Source organism: Carassius auratus, unplaced genomic scaffold (assembly GCF_003368295.1).
Source record: "Carassius auratus strain Wakin unplaced genomic scaffold, ASM336829v1 scaf_tig00018874, whole genome shotgun sequence".
NCBI lineage: Eukaryota > Metazoa > Chordata > Actinopteri > Cypriniformes > Cyprinidae > Carassius > Carassius auratus.
Genome location: NW_020524911.1, coordinates 7,993 through 15,367, shown reverse-complemented (window position 1 = coordinate 15,367; position 7,375 = coordinate 7,993). Strand labels below are relative to the sequence as shown.

Here is a 7,375-nt window from a genome sequence, read left to right as displayed (position 1 = left end):
GAGCTTTCCAAGCCAATTGAATGCAAGAATCTAATTTGACAAGTCACTTCAACATGTTCTTCACATAAACACACACTCAAGATTACCAGTATGCTACTGTAATGGCCTTCAAACTGGGTGTTATCACTATAACACCTTAACCGCATGCTTTCACACCTCTAGAATGATTATATACCATCTCATAAACACATCATGGCATATGTTAGGAGAGATGTACTACACTTTTAACACCTGCATCTAATTGCTCACTCGCTTATTTGTTTGTAGAGGTCACTGTCTGTGGAGGGATACGGCCTGGTTGTGGACAGATACAAAGGCATCATCTCTGTTGAGTAAGAAACAGCTTCTGTCACTGCCCTCAAGCCGGGTCATGTGACACTAACGGTTACATTGCGAGTATGATTTCACCAAGTACAACACGTCCCTGTATCAACATCCTTGTTGATCCTGGAACAACATTCCAAATTAACCAATCAGAATAGAGATATAACTTTTCAGAAAATATTTGTTTTAGGCTTACAACCAGAGTTAGGTGCTTCTGCACTCTTGTTAATAAGCTATCATTTCCCGCTGATTTTAGGAATAAATGAGTAGGGTTAGGTTTAGGGCTAGGGATTGGAGAAAGGGCGGCAGTATTATTTGACTGTTCGTATCCATGGCAACAAGGGCCATTTGGTTCACCTGTCACAGGTTGTGCTTCATAGTCTTCGGTTTATGCATTGTTTGCTTCACTGCATCTCTTGACAGGAGCATAAAGTCTGAACTTTAACCCTGTGCAGAATGTGGTGATTGTTGTGGAGGAGACTGAGGGGTCAGTGACACTCCTGTCTGCTATCTCCTTCAGACCATCATGAAAGGAAAGACTTTAATACAAGCCTCAAATTATAGCATGGTCTCTGAGATAACACACTCACAAATATGTACATACAAATTGGATAATTATTTTTTTTTAAATCTTAGAATGTAATCGCTTTTTCTTCTGAAATGACTTTCTATGTTACTTGATGTTGATGTTACTTATGGATAATGTTAATAAATAATCAAATGGCAAATATGCTCATCATCTGACCTCTCCCACCATCTGTTTGACCCTCTGCCATCAGGCAGAAGACTACGCAGCATCAGGACCCACACGGCAAGGTTCTGCAACAGCTTTTCCCCCAGGCTGTCAGAATCCTGAATGAGCTGATAACACCCAGCATCCTTCTCTCGTCTTCCTACCCCATGTCTACAGGAAAGAAGCTGTGCACTATAGACACTCTTGCATAGCTGCACAATGGTCAGTTTACACACATCCACACCCAATGTGCACTAAAGACACTCTGTGCAAATGCACATATTGTAACATAATATCTGGTCTGAGCCACCTCAACTGTGCACAAGCACTCTATTATTAAACTGTAACATTCCTTATATTCCTACAATTTCCTTAACATTTAACACTTCTGCCTTGTTATGTTTATTGTGCTCGTCAAGTTTATTGCCCTTTCTATTTATTGTGCTCTTTTGTCTGATCCCTGTTGTATACTTGTTTTGTCAGTGTCTTCGCACTTTGGTCTGTCAGAAACAATATTTCGTTCTTGTAACAGAGACAGTGGTGCGCCAACTGCTACAAGGTGTTCAAGCAGTGGCGGCACCCCTGCTCTGGATGTACCGGCCCATGGAGGCGTGAAAAAATAAAGTGACATGCTGATGAAGTCAAAAAGTTGGTGTTTATTCCAAAATGTGAAAAACAAAGATTTTCCAAAATAATTCAAATTATATTTACAGTGTAACTCAAAAAGTAGAAAAAAATCAAATAAAAATAAATACAAAAAATAGAAAAAAAAAATTGTACAAAGTTTAAATGTACAAACAAAACTTTTGGCTATGTCAATAATTTGACCCAAAAATCAAGCAAGCAACTTTTCCCCAACTCACTCTACGAACTCCCTTACCAGACTGAGAGAAACACTTAAAAAGTATAAGCCCCTCCCACTAGGACTAAACCATTAAATAATTGATGGTAACAAATAAGTTCAAGAAAGACAAAACAATTAAATAGCAACTTAATTGTAACAAAGGCATAACTATTAGAACTAAAAACATGCAGAAATATACAACCATTTCAAACAACACAAACTAAATTCATTATTATGGTTTACCAAAGCATCAAACAAACACCAATCTCCCCCTCCGGCATGAGACCAATTAAGTGTGCCTTCTATTGGCGGGAAACAGGTATTTAAAAATGGTGGCAATGTGGTGCCTGGGTTTCTTCTGTTTTTTATGAGAAAATGTTCCAGTACGTAAGTATGACTGTTTACTTTATGTAAGTGGATGATTGAAAACAATAAACATTTAACATGCCAACCGGTTTTTTTTGTATTCTTAACAATACACAAATTAACAAAAAAAAATTGACTCACCAAGTGTTAACCTAAACAAAAATGGTGAGAACAGGATCAACACTTAAACAATACACAATCAATGGGGTTATGAATAGAAAGTTCAAATTAACATTTATTTGAAATCTGAAAAGTATTTTTACATTCTTTTGGTCAATTTAAATATTTGTGTTAGTTTTTTACCCCTTTTTATATTTAAATAAATTTGGAAATGTGCACGCATGTGGATTAACATCAGTTTTTCATCTATTTGCGGAGTAGTTTAACAAATTAAAGAATGAAGGCAGATTAAAATGTTTAATGTTGTCTCACATCATTCCAGTCCATACAATAATAATATTCCTTAAATTTTTGTCATGCATCTCCAGTTCATTCCTAGGGGATGTTCTGCGAAGCATGTCTGACCAAGCAGTCATTATGGAGAATAAATCTTAGAAAATGGTCTATATTTTTGTCTGTGAGTTATAGTTATACTTCCATGTAGACCTCAATAGCAATGCTTACTGTATTGCCAGAACTCTATAAAATGGTTTTACTGAAACAATTATTTTTGTGCTGGTTTTTGTTCCCTGTGGGCCTTATGGGTTTAATTACACAACACTAGTGTCATCAGTAACATGTCAAGTGTCTTACCTCTGGCGTTTTGTTGAGTTCATTGCTTAGTTTGAGGGGTTCAGTAGGTTATTTCACAAAAGTGAAGTTCATGCTTATTGGAGTAAATGGCACAAGCTGCTTGTAGATTTAGAGGGGAGTCCCACCTGAGGGGGTATGATAAGACAGTGAGCAGGAAATGCTGTAAAGAGATGCATGGGGTGTGTTGGGAAACCCATTGTTTAAAAAAGGAAAAGACAGCATGTTCCATCTGCAGGAGGCACTGTGGTGGCAGAAGAGGAAACTGGTCTTAGTTTTATCGGGTCGTCATGCAGGTCTTATGATTCTGTTAGATGAGCTACAGGGGAAACGTTACTCATTAGTTTCGGTCTGCAACTTCCTGTCGATCTGTGCTCACATATAAGGATCATCCATTAGATTAATGGGACAAAAAAGGCCTAACTGCCTCCAAGGGAAATCATCCTTCAGGCAGGCATAAATATTCCTGTCAGACCTTCAGAACGCTGAGGAGCTGCTTTGTGGTTTGGCTGGCTATTCAGCTGATCAGCATCAGCTACATCAGTTTGGGATTTCCCAGCCTTCTTAAAGTGATATTTACCTAGAGTTTGTGTCTGAAAACATGTTCTGCTATATTGGAGTTATCAGGTACCATTAAAAACAATATCGTTATCTGTGTATGTTGAAGCATAATGACCGTTTGATCAAACAGAATCCGTGTTGCTAGGTGGAAGGAGGAAGTGGTTCTCTGATGTGGGAAGTGTCTGATTACAAAAAAATTGCCACAGTTACAGTAAAAGGGGTGGAGATAGCAGGAAAGAGGAGGGGCCTGGCTGAAATCCAGCTTTCAGACTCCAAAAACATCCTGCACAAAGTAGTCGGGAAGGTAATATTTGCACACACACACACGCGCGCACACACACACACACACACACACACACTCACAGTCTGGTTCTATCCTTGTAGGGACTCTCCATACATTACAAACTGAATTTTATATCGCCCTACACCAACCCTACACCTAAACCTACCCCAAACAGAAAACTTTGTGCATTTTTCAATCTAAAAAAAAAACACATTCTGTATGATTTATAAGCTTCTGTACCCATGGGGACCTCAATTTAGGTCCCCACGGTGACAAAAGTCCCCATGAGTTTGTGTGTATTCAGGTATAAGTCCCCACCAGTGTAGAAAAATCTGTACACACACATATAGGCTGTAAATTCTCATATATTTCTTTCACTGTTTGTGTACAGGTGATGGTCGTGAGGCCTGCCCGATTGCAGCTGATTTCCCAGAAGGGCGATTGTTGTGTGGGGGACAGGATAGACCTTCCCTTTGCTCTCTGGGCATGCAGGACCCACCAAACACTTGCGCTAAGACAAATTATATCTTTGATACACATTTATACACTTGCAGGAGCATAACTGCAAATTCTCCTGCAAACTTGTTCTCCGAATCACACCATCTTCAGTGCGACGAGTCTCTGCTGGAGGAGAGAAATCTTGTGTTAGTCACAGACTGCTCTCAGCTCTCTCTACACGTCACACACATGCCAGGTGCAGCATTTTCACCCTCTCCATCTCTGAATTTGTATTCTTCATTTACACTCCACTGATTTCTTCAATATTCAGTTTCTCCGGTAGCACTTTCATTTATCTGCCTGCTCTAATTGTTTACTTCAGGGCATATTGAGCATGAGGAATAAGTGATCTACTCCTAGTCACACACGGAGACCTCTCCTCCCAACTCTCCTTCTCTCTCTGCCCCCCTCCCTTAGGGCTTCCTCTCCACTGCACTGACAAATTAAAATAGGATAAATTTGTTCATTTCTCCTGCTTTAATTTAAAGAACTGAGAAAATCAAGACTCACTCTCTATGTGTGTGTAATCCGTCTAGTACATTAGCCAGTAAACATCAAGTTGATGGAGTGTATGCATGTTTGTGTTTGACAGAGGATTTATGTAGCGATAACTTGCACAGCTGTCCGGCACATGAAGCCAGCACTTGGATTGCAGAAATGTGAATCCTAGCAAATGATGCTAGTAAAACTTAAGCTTAAATTCACACGAGAGTTTGTGGATGTTCCACCAGTGCGGTTCGGTCCCACATGTGGGATTTAGAACATTCAGTAACGTCACATAATTTTCCAATTCAAACTGTGATTTATACATTACTGCCGTATTTATCAATATTTTGAATTAGTTTCAGTTTTTCATTTCAATTGTAGTAATTTTGTAGTTTTTGTCATCTTAGTTTCTTTTTATGTTTAATTGTATTTATTTATTTTTTTCGTTCCGTTTTAGTTTTAGTAGGCTACTTCAACTTTTAACTTTTTAGAAAAAACCTTTTAACTTTTTAGTTAATTTCCAATACAACATTTATATGTTTGTTTATAATTTTATTTTCAAGTTAGAGAAAAAAGTATTCTACTTAAATTAGCAAAAATAGTTTTAGTTAATAATATCAACACCAATGTAAATACACTAGCAATCAAAGACGAGAAGTATTTGTGATGCTGTTTGCCACTAAAGTATCTAAACTTTAGAAGAAGAAGAAACAAAAAGAAGAAGAATTGCATGAGATTTTGTGTTTTTGGGGAATGTATCTTGAAATGAGATAATTTTATATTATGTTTATGTGTCTTACTTTTAAGTTTGAGTTTATTTATTTTTTTCGTAAATCATTATGCTTTTCCTTTACCATATATGAACCACATGAATATTCCCTTTCTGTCTCTTGTCTCTCAGGATCTCTGTCTCCAGGTGCTGGATTCTGTAGAGGGGTCCATATGGAGGCTCTTTCACGGGGTCACATTGTTGTTACCATCACAGTGGAAACAGAGGGATGCAACATCAGTCAGACGACAGCCCTCTCAGAGTACACTATTTCTCTCTTTGTGTGTGTGTGTGTGTGTGTGTGTGTGTGTGTGTGTGCACGCAAAACTGGGTATGTGTGTGCATATGATTTGTGGCAAGTGTCATATCTCTATAAAGGGTGATTTATCAGCCCTATGGTGGCTATTTATTAAGATAATGAACTGTTTTGGAGTAGCAGAAGATTAATGTGAAACTGAGTGCTCCTGATCACTGATGTATGACTCTGTATGTCAGGGACATAGAGAGCAGCGGAGCTCTCTGGTACAGGGCAGATGCTCATACTCTTGAATTTAACAGGACAATGTGATGGATCAGTGCTTTGCTTTTGTCATTCAGCACTAATGAAAGACAGCAATGACTTTAACAAGGACATTATCGTGAGCTTTGTACTCCATTAGCCTCTCAGTGACACTGTTTTTTCCTTCTGGGCTCATCACATATGGTTATATTTGATGGGCCCCCGGTTCCCTTCTGTTTCTTTGGTGACGTCGAGGTGCAGCCAGAGAGGGGTTTTACCATGGAGGAACTTAGTCTGACGGAAACAAGGCCACCCTCGACATCACTATCAGGTCATGTGGGAGAACAGGATTGAAATGTCCTCAGTTACAATGTGACTCAAGAGTCATACTTACTGAATTATTACAATAAACTCATGTAGGTGCACTTATTAATAATAATAGATTTTATTTTCTGTATTTACCCACAGACATATGGTGTATTTACAGAACCAGAAGATAACCAGAAAATATATATAAAAAATTATTTAATAAAAAATAATCAATAATAAATAATGTTTAAATTTTTTATATTTTTTAAAAGAAATGAAGGATGCATCGAGTTGATCAAAAGTGACAGTAAAGACAGTTCAGAATCTGTGAAGTACCTTACTGTATAAGTTGCAGGTTGGCATTTTTTGTCATAAAGATATTTTTGCTGTTTAATTTTTTTGTGGAATGCATTTATGGGAGAAAAAAAAAAAAATAAATATATATATATATATATATATATATATATATATATATATAAGTAGTTATTTATTTATTTTTTTTAACGCTTTCCATAAAAACATTAAAAAGCCAAATATCTTTTTTTTTAATATATATATATATATATATATATATATATATATATATATATATATATATATATATATATATATATATATATATATATATAAATGTAAACAGCACAGCCGGTTTCTAAATAAAATAAGAAATGTTTCTTTGCCTGCAATTCATGGTTTATTAAGGACCTTGTGACACTGAAGACCGGATCAATGGCTGCTTCAAATTCAGCTTTGTCATCACAAAAATAAATTACATTTTCAAATATATTAAAATAGAAAACAGTTGTTTTATATTGTAATCATATATTTAACAATATTATTAATTTTACTGTATTTTTTATGAAATAAATGCAGTCTAGGAGAGCATATTATACTCTTATTGAAAATCTTATTGACGTTAATCCATGAAAGAAAAGTTTACAAAAGTTACAGGC

At 36.7% G+C, this 7,375-nt stretch overlaps 1 long non-coding RNA gene across 1 annotated transcript; it reads left to right on the top strand.

Moving 5' to 3' along the window:
- The first annotated feature begins 3,729 nt into the window (after positions 1–3,729).
- On the top strand, positions 3,730–5,898 carry LOC113076113 (uncharacterized). The gene is made up of 3 exons (XR_003281108.1): positions 3,730–3,882; positions 4,253–4,555; positions 5,747–5,898. It is a non-coding gene; the product is annotated as an uncharacterized LOC113076113 (long non-coding RNA).
- Positions 5,899–7,375: the final 1,477 nt, after the last annotated feature.